Here is a 17,054-nt window from a genome sequence, read left to right on the forward strand (position 1 = left end):
TTTACTCCTGTACAGATCAGGGGTGAAGAACTGAGAAGACTCTATGTGTATCAGTTGCCTGAGTGCAAGGTGAGCTAGCCTGAGTCATTTGCTTTCATTGGCTTCTTTCAAGATTTCTTCATTGCTCTTTCCTCTGACTTTTGGCCAGAACAGGTCCAGGAATACTTTTGTGGAAGCATTCATCCTGTGTAATGCTCTCTAAGCTTTCTACATCTGTGATTTGATTTCTAACATTTTCAGGAATTCCCAATAACCATTGTTTTACATAGTTCTTCTGTTCCTGTTGTTCATATATCACAGTTTTTTTTTTTTTTTTTTTTTTTTTTTTTTTTTTTTTTTTTGGTGACTTGAAATTCTATGTTTTCCCATTTCTTTTTTAGTTTTAGAAGTTTTTATTGGGAACCATGCCAGCACACTATGTCCAATATTAACATGAAAAACTTCTAGAACACTTATGTGTATGATAATATAGCCAATTACTTGGTGGTTGCTACCAACTCCTTCCAAAATTATAGTCAAGGCCACTGGAGCTTTAGTCAAAATGGTCACCACTCCACCCTTGGCCTTCTATACTGCCACTGAGGCAGCTCACCTTTTCAATTCTGTCAGCTTTTAGAAGAACGTGGATCTGCTTCTTACCGTAACAAACGGTTGAGTTGGCTGATGCACCTGAAGCGCTGGTCAGAGATAACAATTTCCTCTTTGCTTGGGAGTGATTTTTATGTCAGAAAACATTCTGATAAGTCTCTCATCTCTAGCACTGACTGATTATCCTCTCTTACCATCGTCTGCAACAACCCAGTTAACTGTAAACTCAGAATGGAAGCTACCCTTTCCCCCACAAAACCAAAGAAAAACAAAAAATCCCCAAAACTCAATCCCCCAAAAAAACCCAATCAATCAACCAAACAAACAAACAAAAGAAAAGAGGCGTGGAAGGCAGACATTAGTGGCATAATTGGTCCCAGGAAAGGAAAGCTGGGTTAGGAGAGACAAAATGAGCACTTCCAGAATAGATAAAAACATTGGAAAATAAATGAAAGAAATTAAAGAAGCCATTAATACTTGTGAGCAGGTTTAGTGAGAACACTGCTTCTTTCGGCTCAGCGGGAGTACGTTGTACTGTTATGTTTTACTCTATACTTAGCCTTGGAGAAAGCCTCCAAATACAATGGTTAAAGAAAGCTTTTGAAAATAAAAAATAGACACATTGAAAGTTCAGAACACCACTGGGGTTGGGTACCCTACAACATTGTTAAGTTGGGACACCTGGAGAGCGATTCTGAAATTCCACCCTTGCTCTCCTGCCACCAGAAATGTAACCCAGCTCTTGATGAATTACATTGCTTACCTACTAAACACATTTTCACTTGGTATAACACATCCAAGCATCAAAATTTTGGTGGCCTTGTTGCATTTGTCCCTTGAGTGCTAGAATTGTGGCTGCGAACTACTGTTTCTTACCGACTTCATTTTATTTATGTTATTATTATTATTTCATTTTGTTAAACTGAGGTTATCCTGAGGGTTGGATAGAATGCTACCTGATAGGGTTGTTGCAGTTGAGAATTTTGTGAAAACACTAAGGTGCATCTGGATCTGAAAGAGAACAGGATAGTAACATTTACTGAGCTCTCTGTACACCCAAGGGCGAGTCTTCAGTTCATTTATTGAGCCTAGACTATGTGGTCCATAAGCACATTGCCAGCATTAATTAATTTATCCTTATAATGACCTTATGAGGTACTGTAATGAAACAGACTTTAAAATTAAAGAGAAAACAATGAACTTGTAAAAGATAACCATGTCTCAGCAGGTAGAAATTGCCTTCCCGTGATGGGCGCCACATGTGAGGTAAACGAATCCTGATAGCTGGTTCCCGTTCCTCTGTTCTTTTCACTGAGTGTTTTAAACTCTAGAAAGAAATGTTTCTATTCTCTATTCTGTCCTCCTTCCTTTGCGAGGAACCGTTTCTTCCCACAAAAATGTAAATGTTAACAGAAACATAAGGTCAGCCTAGATGCCGAATAAAAGACTGTCCAGATTTCACACAGATGTGTGAATCTTCTGCTCATTTGTTGAGTTAAGGCTGTGTGCTGCCCTGAGCTGCTACACACTTGTGAAACAGTGCTTTTTCAGATTGCCTCTCACAAACACACTTAATTTCACAAGTAGCTATTTACTTCATTTTTTAAAAATTGAAGTAATCACATTTCTTTCTTTCTTTCCTCCTTTCTTCCTTCCTTCCTTTCTGCCCTCATGACTCTCCCTGCTCCCCATCTGTCTGTCTCCCTGCTAAAGTGTCTACTTGTCTACTTTATCCCTTTCCTAGGTCCTCATTCCCCCCCCCCAATAAACCTCAGACTCATTGCATGGCATAATTTCTTGGGGGTACACTTTGGCTTGGGGCTGCTAAAGATACGCCTGCACCAAATTATAATTCACAACATGCTGAAGTTACCAGGTTTTGGGATATGTAACTTTATGCACTGAACCATCTGACTGACCCCTTTGACTCCATTTTGAGAATATACAATGAATCTGTATCTTAGAAGACCTGTGAATGACAACATATTTCAGCAGCATCCACATGATATAAATTGATAAATTACTTATTCCTAGGACCAGAAAGGGTGACATTCTATAAAATTATTAGTGTAAACTGGTACTGTAGAATTATATAGGTACATTTAGAAAACTATGCTTGAAAATTAATTGGACCCATCAGACCAAGAAAAGGCTGTTGTTCTTTCATCTAGACCCCATTAATAGATGGACACCTAACAGTGCTTTGAAAATGGCCCTCAGTGATCTCTCCATTGTGTCAAGCAACTGACAAAGAACTCCCAACTGGCTCTGGGGTCTTCAGTTGAGTTTGGTTGCTGCCACTAACATGGCCTGTTCTACTACTTATACATTTGTATAGACCTCCATACATACATGCATACATACATACATACATACATATACCCATACATTCCACTCATTCCTTTGTCTAGACCTGGTCCTACCTCTTTGCCTTGGCAGCTGAACTCAGCCCTGAAGCTTCATTCTGATTATAAAAGTTTAACTGATAGCAGTTACATCTCAAGCCAGTTCAGTATCTTACCCAACCTACACATCTTTGCATTTCTGTCAGTCATCAAGTTTTGTCCTCTCGGTCTTCTTGGAAACTGCTTTGTCTTGAACCCTTTTTAACCGTTCTGTAACTAACACACAGACACACAGAAACACTCATTCACTCTCTCTCTCTCTCTCTCTCTCTCGCTCTCTCTCTCTCTCTCTCTCACACACACACACACACACACACTGTGTGATGTGCAATGTGAAGTTTGAGAGTTATTATTAATAATTATTATTACTAAGATTGAAACAAAACAACCCATTTTTGCCTCAGCCAGGGCTGCCAGAGAAAATGGGACTATCTGGTTGATCGCTGCCAATGAAATCACTGTATCCTATAAACATTGCTATTTGATGGCAATTTAAAATTTTGAAAAAAAAATAGATATATCTGTGCTTCTGTCCCGTGATACCATCTCACCAGCAAGAACGCACACGGAACACCAGGATCCTTCTGCAACAAAGCGTTTATTGTATCTTGAAGAGGAAGACCACGAGGCCCTGCGAGCTGTCCCTTATATAGTCCCCAAGGCTGTGTGTTCACTTGGCACGCCCCGGGGTGGGCAAAGACTTGGCAAGAACACACTCTTGCACATGCGCACACAGTTTGATTACAGAGAGGGGCCAGGCTGCCGCAAGGGAAGTCAGCGCCATCTTGTGACTATATGGCTATCGCGGCTTTCCACATGCTTCCAACACCATTGCCCCATGAAAAACAAATAAGAAACAAAAAATAAGCAAAAAAAAAAAAAAAAAAAAAAAAAAAAAAAAAAAAAAAAAGAAAAGAAAAAAAAAAGAAAGAAAAGAAAGAAAGAAAACCCAAAATATTAAAAGCAACAACAAAACAAAAGCAAAAAAAAAAAAAAAAAAAAAAAAAGCATTGGCCTGTTTTATTCAATGACTGACAATGTCAACTAGAAGGCTGGAGCAGATGTTGTCTGACAACATGATGATCTTTTTGCTATTCTATGGATCCAACCTCTCTGAATCCTCCCGAATCCTAGGCATTGTTTAGGTCCTAATACAGTGCTTTGTCTCTTAGTGAAGAGAGCTCATCCTTCTAAAAGAGATCCATGTACTTTGCATTTTCTTTATTACAAATTCTTCCTCCTTAGGCTCTTGCCCTGAACACTGCTTATTAGTCAATAGGATGTATTCTTATGGAAAAGATAGTGGTCCTACCACAGACAGGGTCTGTGTTGATTTCCATGGCCCATGTGGTCCTTCCGGGCAGGATGTTCATGGCCTGTGCTGCCACTTGAAGCCATGTTGGTGCCAATGGAGGCCATACTGATTTGAGTGACCTGCATTGCCACTGAAGGCCATGGTGATGTCCAGTCCCATGCTGCCTCTGATGGCCATATTGTGTCCATAGTACTTCTGCAGCTGGGGTCTGTTTTTATGTTCTGGCTCATATTACCACCAAATGCCAAGAGGGCGTCCATGGCCTATGTTGCAACCTGAAGCCATCTTGTTGTCTGAGGGCTGTGCTGCTGTCAGAAGACACTTTGATGTTAGGCACCTGTGCTGCCTCTGAGGGCCTTCTTTGGGTTTGTTGTCCTATTGTAGGCAGGAGCTATGTTTGTGGTCTGTGCTTTTGCCAGAAACCATGAGGAAGCCCATGATTCCTGCTTCTACTTCCTCTTGGAAGACAGCTATTTTGCCTGTGAGATTGATAACTGCAGATGCACAGTTGAGAAAGAATAACATGGTAGGCTTCTGTGACAACCCCTACTTCCCCAAATCCTGCCCCTCCCCAAGTAACAGCTAAAACAGGAAACCATCAAAGAGAACTCTTAAGAAGCATGATAAGGATGATGACTTGTAACTCTCCCCAGTTGATGGCTTCTCATGTGGGAGGAAAAGAATTCAATTCTAAGGGGCAGGCTACTGAGAGTTTGACCGAACTCCAGTAAATATATAGATAACACAAATTGGACTTACATTTTTTCCTTTTTTCCTTCCTTCCTTCCTTCCTTCCTTCTTTCCTTCCTTCCTTCCTTACTCCCTTCCTTCTTTCCTTTCTCTTTTCTTTCTTTCTTTCTTTTTTTTTTATATTGGCTAGGTAGAATGCAAGGGTGGGGGTGGGCACCATCAAACATAGAAGCAAATGTGATCAGGGTAAATGATGTGACATTTCCCAAAGAATCAATAAAAATATTATGATTAAAAGAAAAAAAAAGGTCACAGGTACTTTGCTAGGAAATTTCCATGTAGCTATGCATAACCCTTTGTTGTAATAATTGTCATGTATAAACCTTTTTCATAAGTCTTTTCTATACCTGTCTCTTCACTGTCCAACCATGTATCACCCTAACAAAAAACTATATATCACCCTTTTTGTTTACTTAAAAAAATCAAAAAACCCTATATTATTGTTACATATATACATATGTGCATGTATATGTACCCACAAATACTTAATTAAAATATTAAAAATGTATTTGAAAAAAAATAAAATAAAAAATAAAAAATAAATGAAATAATCATTTCTTTTATGACTACCTACATAGCAGGACACAGCAAAAAAAAAAAAAAAAAAAAAAAAAAAAAAAAAAAAAAAAAATCAAAAAACAACCACAACAAAACCTCTTTACCTTTAAATGTAACTTTGGTACAACTATTACCACTTGAAAATATTCTAAATGACTATCAAAGTTAATTATTTTTGGTAGGCTATAAAACTAAATCTGTCATCAACTCCATTATAAATCTGAGCATAGCCAAATATCTAAAAACGTAGGAAGCCTAACATGGCTTCCAGAGCTGAGAAAGGTTGTAGAAACAAATCTCCATTAGCAGTTCCCTCTTAGTAACATGTGAGAGTAAGTCCTTCTGGCCCAGGATCACTGACAGACTTTGAAATGCAGAAAACTTGAAGGGGTGATAATTTTGGCTCAGCAAAGATTATCGGTCGACTATACTGTATAATGTATCCCTTCTGGACAGTATTAGTCTGTAAATGAAATCTGCTCTTTATGCCCAGTGGCTACACAGTATTACCTCACCTGTAGATAGAGATGCTCTTTCCCAGAGAACTAATATAAACACAAAACTCAACATCATACTCATTTTGGAATCATATAAATAATTAAGAAAATCACAAACCCTCATTAGCCAACATCTGATAAGCCTTAGCAGGGTGGTTCACAAAACTACCTTACTATCAATTACAAATCTATAAGTAAGCAATTTGTAAAACCTTAGTCCAAAGTATTTCAATCTGTCTAGCTCTCAATCTAAAGCGTCAGATCTTCATTTATTAGTAACTTTTCTAATACATGTCTGTATTAACTCTGTCTGGTGCACAGACTTTTGTCAATAATGACATTTTTTCACTTGCAAAAATCACTACTCTCTCTTGAAGTCAGTGACTAATTTTTTTGTATCTAATTTTGAACCAACTTTTCATACATTTACTAAACAGTTTTGTAAAACCAGGACTTTAGTCTAAAGTATTTCGATCTGTTCTTCTCTCAGTCTGGAGCATCAGATCTTCATTTATTAATAAGTTCCCTAACATATTTCTGTATTCACTCTGCTTCTGCCTGGTGTACAGACTTTTATCTTAGATCTGAACCACTTGTAAAATTTTTCATGTAATTTAGGTAAACTTTGTAACTCTTCTTCTAACTAAAAAAAAAAAAAAAACAAACAAACAAAACTTGACTTGTTTATTAATTCTATTTACCATCTTAAAACTTAATTTTTGAAAACAATTTTGTCAAAGAATCAAATAGTTACTAATCTCTCTTTCTCTGTGTTCATGGTTGCCTGTCTTTTCACTGTAGGACACCACAGCAGAGGTTGTTTCTGTGTTTCTTCTATTTAAAATTCCCGTGCTTCATGTGCCTCAACATGGCGCTGGCCCCCTCTTACTTAGAAAATAAAAACTTTTAACTAACTTTTAGGCTAGTACCCATAATCTTTTAGTGGATTTTTGCCCCACATTAGGCGCCACCTGTTGTGGTAAATTCTAAAAATTATGACTTATCTCTTTATCAGCCTCTGCAGTCTCACTCTGTAGATGCCTCGCTAATATGGAGTCAAGCACATAAACTCTGTCACATAGTTCACAAGCTGCAGTCTCCACATGATTTCCTTCTCAGGAGGTTCACTGCACCTGCCCTGTTGCTTCTGTCCCAGATGGACATGCCCCCGCCCCCCAGCGTGTTTCTTTCTCCACCGCCTGGCACAAACATGACTCTAAATCCTGATAGCTTTTCACATAGGTTTATATATTAATTTTCAATCCACAAATCCTCTATACAATAAGATTATATCCAGCGGAAAAAGATACAAACTACCCTTCTATAAGAGATAAAAGACCTATAGAATCCCTTAAAAATATTCATATCTACCTATAGCCAATTCTGGCCACCAGGATCTAGGTCTGCTTTCTCCATCTCCATCTTGATTATTTTCCTCATGTAAAAATTTCAAATGAAACATGGTGTGGTATAGAAAACAGACAGCACTTGGCATGGTTGCTTTAATAGAGTACACTCTCAAAGGTGAGTGGACAATGGGAAAATGACTCTTCATGCCAAACTACATTTTAGAAAGGCATCATGTTATTTCTCTAGAACAAGCTTACTTTCTAATGAATTTTGTTCTGTCCAGTAGTTGATTAGCGTACTTAGTTTGAGTTTTATATGAAGGTGTAAAGGTGTGTTATTATGTCTTATTAGAAAACCTCTTTATAGGAAAAAAGGAGGCAACTGGAAATAACCACATTAAATGTCTCAGTCAGTCTCAGAAAGACAAATATCAAATATTTTCTCTCCTTTATGGTGTCTGGACTTTATAAGTACATAGAAATGTACATGTAACGATGTTATGAAAAGAGAACAAGAGGCTGGACAATGGCTTAGTGCTTAAGCACCTATTCTCCTTCTGCAAAGGATCTAAGTTTAGTTCCTAGCGCTGACACCCTGTGGCTCACAACCACTAATAACTCCAGCTTCAGCATATGGAGTCTGATGCTCTCTTCTGAGGTCCAAGGGCATCTGTAGACATATACCCCTAAACAGACAGGAACAGGCACAGGCACACACAGATACACATGGAGAGACAGACACACAGACAAACACACACAGATGCATACACAGACAAAAACAGACACAGAAAAACAGAAAGACACACTAATACAGAGACACACAGACAGACATACACAGATACACACACAGATATACACAGACAGACATGGACACAAACACTCACACACACACACACACACACACACACGTCATTGGGAGCATGGTCAACAGAAAATAGAAGCAAAACTGTCAAGGAAATCAAGGTTTGTTTGTATAAGATTATCAACCACCCTGAGCTAGAATAAATCTTTTGATGAGTCCTTACATATTTTCAACTACCCTGTACTGTCGTCTTCACATGAAGCTTCCTAATCACCTAGACTGAATATACACCATCAAACTCTGTAGGCACCTTGCCAGGCAGATGTTTACACCTCTATCTTAACACTTTTGGTAGTATAACTTCTTCTTCCTGGAAACAATTGTACATATCAGAAGACATTTAGGTCATTTCTGGCCTCTCTCTGTACAAGGTGCTAAGAGTTCCTCTCTTTCTCTTTAGATGTCTAGATGTCTCCCCCTGGGGAACAAAATAGCCTCCAGACAAGAAAGAGCAATAAGACTAATGGGCACCATGTAATTGGCCACCGTATCGGGCTGAGAATACAAGTCCCAGGTCACTCAAGCCTAGGAACTGGATGAAAGGTGATCAGAATTATGTCTAAATATTGACATTGTATCTTGTAAACCATAAGTTTTTACTGTGCCTTCGTTTTCTCATTTTTAAATAGGGACAATCATGATCAAATTATAGAAGGTGTTAGAGAGGACATATAAAACATTAATTCAACTAATAACACCTTTTGCTCTAGAGCCTATGGGTCCATTCACTAAAGTATGTACAAAGGAAAACCATGTAAAAGAAGGAATATTGATTAAGGTTGAAATTAACTAGACTTAAAGACGGGATTTTCAATTTGGAAGGCAAAAAACCTTGAGTTTTGCATTTGAGAAAGCCCTCTATACTGCATTTGTATTAATGAATTTATGAGTACCGTACTCTTGTTTGTTACCATCTCATTGAGTGACCTTAAAAAAGACAAGGCCATACTTAAGGATCAAGTTGCCTAGGGGAAGGTGGTAGAAATTGCATGGTAAGTGCTGTTCCGTACAGACACCATACCTGCAGGATCAGAAGAGGGCGAGATAGAACGTAGGGGTCCAAAGATTTGTAAAGGTCCGTGATTTGCAAAGAATGATACTCCAGACTCGAATAGTATGCAACAGCAAAGTGCACTCATGCTGCAGAGAAGCTGCGCGCAGTTGTCTACGGATGGAAGACAGGGGCGTGGATTTTGTAGAGTGGATTTAAAGCCTAGGGTAGGAGTTGGCGCTTTTTACCTTCCGATCCCGTGATTGGTTGGTTCTATCTCTAGGGGGTATCGGTGCCTTTGTGATTGGTTAAAGCTCTGTAGGATTTTGGAGACTTTTGCTGATTAACAATACTTAAATTCAAGCTAGGTGGTGAGGCAGCTTCTCAGCTCCTGATTAGGATGGCACGGGCCAGGTGGGTGTTGGGGCAGCTTCCTGATTGGCTTCCCATAAGAAGTTTTTATTGTTTTGCTTTGTTTTGTTTGTGTGTTTTCTGGAACTCACTTGGTTTGGATTTTTCTAGTTCTGGGAAACAAGAACTTAGTCCTAGTCTCCCAAACCGCCAGTTTGCAGCCTTCCGTGGAGCCACCCTGGCTCTGGTTAACTCTGTCCTCTCAGAACTACCAGGAAAGGATTCTCTCCATCCTCTTCTCCACATGTCAGAACAGAGACCTGTGGTCGCCATTCCCCTCTTCCACACAGCACCAAGCAGGTCCTTTCTGACTACAGGGATCTGAGGACTTCTCCTTTTGAACTCAGTATAGCAGCAGCATCAACTCCCTCCATAAGTATTCTTTAAGTTTCTTATTTTCTGTTATTTAATCTTAACTCTTCCATACTTCTCACGACGATTCCTCTATGATGACGATTCCTCTATGATGACGATTCCTCTATGATGACGATTCCTCTATGATGACGATTCCTCTAGGATGACGATTCCTCTATGATGATGATTTCTCATTCCTCTATGATGACGATTCCTCTATGATGACGATTCCTCTATGATGACGATTCCCCTATGATGACGATTCCTCTATGATGTCGATTCCTCTATGATGACGATTCCTCTATGATGACGATTCCTCTATGATGACGATTCCTCTATAATGACGATTCCTCTACAGCTCGGTTAGGTTTTAGGATTGCCTTGTGCTTCCTGATAGATTCCCCTATATTGGGTTCCCTACTACAGTTTTCACCCGTGTCTCATATACTTCCCTTCTTATTGTTGTGTTTTTCATCTTATCCTTGTCCCCCTTGTAATTTTCTAATCATAATTCTCCACAGTCTTAATCTCTAAAGTCTGTGAAAATTTATGGTATCCCAACATTCTCCCAGCTAAATCCATGTCCTCTAGTTTTTCTTTTCAAACACTGTCTTAAACTTCTATTCTCATCTACTTTACTTCTCTCCTACATACAATCTTATGAAAATCTGACTATATACCATACTATTCTTATTTACTTTTTGCCCCCCAACAGTTGACCTGAACCTACAGGAAGATGGGTCCTGAACAGCAAAGTGTTGAGGGGAAGGACCAGGGATGGAAAATAAAAATGATAAAAGCAAAAGTCAGGCTTCACATAAACTAATGGCTTCTGCGAAGCAAGTTTATTAAGCAGCAGAGCTTCCTACATACTATTTGCAGGGAGAAAATGGCCAAGGTCAGCAAAGAGCTAAATCAGACAATGTTGGCAAAGAGAACATGGGGTACTTTAAGTATAGCTGCCATAGAAATGGTAATCACAGCACAGGGGGAAGAATCAGGTTTCCCAAAACCACAACCTTGAGTCCCTCAAGGTCCTGGCTCTAGCCCCAGACTAAACCTCCTCCCAGACAAGGACATAGAACTAACTTTTCCTTTGTCTTTTCATCTGGCGCTCTAAGAAAGCCTTGGATCAGCCTGGCTCTCAGCAAACAATTACTGGAGTCAAATGGTAACTTGTTAATTGGCTGGTATGATACTCACATGGTGAAAATATTCCCAGTACTTATTTCTCTCCCAGTTAACAGTGTCAAGCAATAGCAACAGTTGCACTGAGTAACCACTGAGGGTCTGGGCAGAGGAACTATTTTCTGAACTACTCACTGCTATCATATCAAAGTTCCATGTGAACACTGAATAATTCACTTGTTCAACTGAAACAACTCAACTTAAAGAATATAGCTAGAAGAAAAGAAAAAAAACAGCCCCACACGTGTAAGTCTCACTGTAGTAATATATAAGAAACACATACACAGAAAAATAATGCCTGTGAAATTTGCTAGTCTTATAGTCATGGCCTTCAGTGTGAGAGAGATAAAAAAATTAGAGAATTCGACAGAATAATTATAAATATGTTGAAAGAAATTACAAAGGAAAGTTCCTGATCCAGATCACAACCAAATGGATGACTGAAGTAAGGAGGCCAGGTAAGAGATGAAGAGGAATCCAATGAAGAGATATAAATAATAAAGGAAAACCTATAACATGCTGGAAATAGAAGACTACTGACACAGGTGTAAGCCAATATAAGGTTTTACCAGCCGGATCATCGGGTGTTCAGGACCCAGTGTAACCTCAAGCCTTCCTTAGGGTGAGAACAAAACCCATATCCTGGGCTGAGATACTTTAGTAAATAAAAACAAGTACCCAGAGCAGAACTATAGAGATCAAAAAGTTCTGGGGCACAAAGGCCTGTGAGACCACAGAGAACTAGGGAAACCAGTAATGCTACAGGCTCAGAAACCTTTCATAGGTGGAAGAACTTCCTGTCTTCTGCCCACAAGACAATGAGTCAATATTGCTAACATCTGGCGACCTTTTGCTATCTGAAGAGTGAGACCTCACACAGATTCCCCAGTATGTCTGTCCCATAGTCTCCCTTTCTAGACCTTTATCTATAATTAATATTCCACTTAATATATTACGATCTTTAGCAGATATGTCACATGTACCTTAAGATGAGATGATCTGTATACCATCTCAGTGAGAGACTACACTAGATTACAGGCCTTTCGGCTATAGAACCCACCTTCATGGTCACATGTACCTTGTAAAGGAGTTTCTGTTTAAGCTTTATTGTGCACCTCGACTGGAATGGTTGTTACCTGAAAATCTCTTTACAAATTATATTGTGTTCAAATAGGCTGACATTAAACCACTTGGCATCAGACTCCATGAAGTTTGATCCAGGTTGATGAAGTGTATCTGAACTGAATTTTTATTCTCACTTCTTGTCGATTACTTGCCTGACTTGATACTAACAGAAACCCTCTCAAAACAACAACAACAACAACAACAACCAAAAGAACAAGAAAACACATTTACTATACATAGGGACATTCCCAGAACTATAGATTTTTGATGAGTTAGGTCTTTTTTTTTTTTTTTTTTTTTTTTTTTTTTTTTTTTTTTTGGGCAGGTAGTGCTCTTTATGTGCTAAATTTTATGTCCTAAATGATACTTTTTTCATCATGAAATCAGTTGTTCCTAAAGGCCAGAGCCTACTAAGGTCTAAGGGCCGGCTACAATAATATCTCAAATTAAAAGTTCTATGGAAAATCTTCTCAACATAATAAATTGAGGAAAAAAGAATAGTTAAACTTGAAGGAAGGGTAGAGAAAACAACAATTCAACAAGAGTGTTCTGGTTAGTTTTACGTCAATTTGATACAAGCTAAAGTCATCTGAGGAGGGACTCTTGATTGAAGCAATGTTTACACAAGACTGGGCTATAGGCAAGCTTGTAAGGCATTTTGTTAATTAGTGATTGATGTGGGAGGACCCAACCCATTATGGGTGGCATTACTCCTGGGGTGGTAGTCCTGGGTGTTATAAGAAGTCAGGTGGAGAAAGTCATAAGGAGTAAGCCAGTAAGCAGCAATCCTCCATGGCCTCTGCATCAGCTTCTGCTTCCCGGTTCCTTGCCTGACTTCTTTCAGTGAGCAATGATGTGGAAGCATAAGCCAAATCAGCCCTCTCCTACCCAAGCTGCTTCTGGCCATGGTGTTTTATCACAGCAATAAGAGCCCTAATTAAGACAAGGCGCAAATATAAAATAAGAAGATATAAGTGGGAATTCCATATGACACTATAAAAGACCAGAATTTACAGATCATGGACATATAAAAAGTAGAACATTGACTGGGATGTGGTGGCACACAGCTTTAATAATCTTAGCACTTTGAAGGCAGAGGCAAGATTTCTGAGTTTGAGGTCATCTGGTCTACAGAGTGAGTTTCACAACAGCCAGGGCTATAAAGGGAAATCCTCTCTTGAAAAAACAAAAACAAAAACAAAAAGCCAAGAACAAAACAAACAAAAAAGTAGAACATTGTTCTAAAGGCATGACTGATTTTTAAAAGAATAGCAATAGGAAATGCCCTCAGAGTTAAGGAAAGAGATGCCCATATAGAAACATAAGGCATATTAGACACCAAACTAACAAGACCAGAAAGTAAGCCCCTTTGTCATATTTTCACTGAATCTCTAAATATGAAGAACAAAGAAAGTATATTGTAAGCAGTACGAGACACTCACCAGCTCGAACATAAAGACAGGACCAACAGAATAATAGGCCTGTCAGTCTAAAATGTAAAAGCCATGAGGGCCTGGAAAGACATATTTCAAGTTGTGAAAGTCAACAACTACCCTCATGGACTACTATATCCAGAAAAAATAACCATCATTATTGAAGAGACTTTGTCTATGATAAAATTAAAGAATTTTTTGACCACTAAGCAAGCTCTATAGAAGACATACATCCAAATTGGTTTTTATTAAGCAGTTATTTGTACTTTTTATTTATTTATTGTTGATAAATAATAATCTGGTGTGTGTTGACACCATCAGTTTGTCTTGTGGAGTCCAGACATAACACGGAAGCCATCAGGTTTGGTAGCAGGCACTGATGACCTTTGAAAAAATAACTAAGACTTATAAAACTGTAGCCAAATTAGCCAAAGAAATGAGGTGTCCCAAATCAAAATTTAGAATGGAAAGGAAGCCATTACAATAGATACAAATAAAATTCAGAAGACTATTAGTTTGTACCTAAAACATATTCCACTGAATTGGAAAAATTTAAAATAATGAGTTTCTAGATGAACATGAAAACTATATTTAAACCAAAATGTGACCAACAACCGCAACAATAACCAGATCTGTAACAGGCACTGAGATAGAAGCTATAAACAAAAATCCCACAACTGAAACGAGTTTAGGCCCACGTACATTCAGTGGTGAAATCTCCCAGACTTCCAAAGAAGTGCAAAAACCATTTCTATTAAACTATTAAGAGTGTCCATTGCAAAATGTTTTTACAATCTTAGTTTTATATAAAAGATGAATTTGTAGCAAGGAAATTATAGACCAATCTCCCTGATAAATATAGATGCAAAAATGTCTCTCAAAATACTTGCAAATAATTTGAGATTACATGGAAAAATAAATCTTCATAATCAAATTAGCTTTATTCTGGAAATTCAGGTATGGTTCAATATGCATGCATCAATAAATGTACAAATTACATAAATGATTTCAAAGACAGAAGTTACATGATTATCTCAATAGATCCATAAAGGTTTTGGAAAAAAGTCAGCATTGTTCATAAGAAAAGCCTAAAAAAAATTAAGAATAGAAGAAACAGGGGGCCGCGCGGACCCGTCCCCGGCGTGCGCCGAGCCGCCTGAGGGAGGCGGGTCGGGTCTGTGCCCGCTGGTCCCCAGAGGGTTTCCGGCCCTCCCGGGCTGAGGGGCTTCAGCCGGGCGGCGGCGGCGCTTGTCGGCCCCGGGGACCGAGGACTAGGCCGCGGGGCCGCGCCCTAAGTAGCAGAAAGAGAATGAAAGAAGTAGATAATCTTGACAGTATAAAAGAAGAATGGGTTTGTGAAACAGGATCTCCTGACAATCAACCCCTCAATGATAATCAACAAAAGGACTGTGAATATTTTGTTGACAGCCTTTTTGAGGAAGCAGAGAAGGCTGGTGCCAAATGCTTGTCCCCCACTGAACAGAAGAAACAGGTAGATGTAAATATAAAATTGTGGAAAAATGGATTCACTGTCAATGATGATTTTAGAAGTTACTCTGATGGTGCAAGTCAGCAGTTTCTGAATTCCATCAAAAAGGGAGAATTACCCTCAGAATTGCGGGGAGTTTATGATAAAGATGAGGTGGATGTTAAAGTTGAAGATAAAAAAAATGAAGTATGTATGTCTACAAAGCCTGTGTTCCAGCCCTTCTCAGGACAGGGCCACAGACTAGGAAGTGCTACACCAAGAATCGTTTCCAAAGCAAAGAGTATTGAAGTTGACGATAAAAGCACTTCGTCTGCTATTTCACTGAACAACTGGAGCCCATTACCAGGATCCAGATCTGGCTAGCCAATGGGGAAAGGACTATCCAAAGATTCAACATTTCTCATAGGGTGAGCCACATCAAAGACTTCATTGAAAAATACCAAGGATCTCAGAGAAGCCCTCCCTTTGCCCTGGCAACAGCTCTTCCTTTCCTCAGATTTCTGGATGAGACGCTCACATTGGAAGAAGCCGATCTGCAGAATGCTGTAATCATTCAGAGACTCCAAAAAACTGCTGAGCCTTTTAGAAAACTCTGACAGTTTCTATTTTTGAGAGACTGAGAGAAATGATGGTTGCAAGGAGACATGCTGAAGTGGGAGGCAGAAGTCAGTGTGACTAAACTTGTGGTTTGGGGGCTTCCTAATCCCTTCTGAGGGAGTTCAGTCATCACAAGCTAGGAGAGTGATGTGACTGTCAATCAGAGTCTGCACTTTTCTCAACAGGCTATTCAGAGAAAAATACCTATTTTCAATACTAGTTAACCAATGTGATATATAAAATAGCTGTATCATTAATCTTAATGTAGTCCTAATTAGCAGAATACTCAATTAGCTAAATCAGCATCAGCATTCAAATATTTTTTTGAAACAACAGATATTTATATAAATGTTAGCTAACTCAGTTTTTAAATAGCAATACATTAAAATATTATACATGACATATCAAAAGCATCAATGTAATTATTATATTGCCTGTGCTTCCTCCTCAGAGCTTTTCAGTTTTTACTCTGATAGCAAGAGATACTCAAATATTCATTTGGCAACAGTATCTAAGATGTATACTCCTTAAATTTGTAATGTAAAAGCACACACAAAAAATTCTTCAAAGCCAGGTGGTGGTGGCAGAACAAACCTTTAATCTCAGCACTTTGGAAGCAGAGGCAGGAGGCTCTCTGAGTTCAAGCACAGCCTGTCCTATAGAGCTAACTTCCAGGGTTATACAGAGAAACTGTCTTTAAAAAAAACCCTCAAAGTTTTCAAATATTTACTTATTTAAAAGTAACTTTGAAACTGCCCGCAGCGGTGTGTGCCCTATAGCTCCAGCTCCCACCACTTGGAGAGGGAGGATGACTTGAGCCCAGGGGCTTGTCAGCCTGAGCAACATTGCAAAACCCTGTGTCTTGATAGTAACAACTTTCACACCCCAAGAGATGGCTCAGCAGTCAATTTCCAGCACACACGGCGTTGCACAACCATCTGAAACTTCTGCTCCAAGATAGTCAACTCCCTCGTCTGACCTCTGTGGGCACTGCCCTCAAGTTATACATAGACATACATGCAGACAAAACATTATGCTTATTAAATTTTTTAAAATGAGTGGAAAGATTTATCTAGAAAGGTAGCGTTGTATTTCCTTTTCTCCAAAGGTGTCATGTCTGACTTCATGAAGACGAGGATTCT

The 17,054-nt window shown here is 38.9% G+C and overlaps 1 pseudogene across 1 annotated transcript; it reads left to right on the forward strand.

Annotated features, from left to right (window-relative positions):
• The first annotated feature begins 15,053 nt into the window (after nucleotides 1–15,053).
• Nucleotides 15,054–16,187, forward strand: LOC308430423 (UBX domain-containing protein 2A-like; annotated as a pseudogene). Its single transcript has one exon. The product of its transcript is annotated as a UBX domain-containing protein 2A-like (transcript).
• Nucleotides 16,188–17,054: the final 867 nt, after the last annotated feature.

This window comes from Micromys minutus, assembly GCF_963924665.1.
Source record: "Micromys minutus genome assembly, chromosome: 15".
Classification (NCBI taxonomy): Eukaryota; Metazoa; Chordata; class Mammalia; order Rodentia; family Muridae; genus Micromys; species Micromys minutus.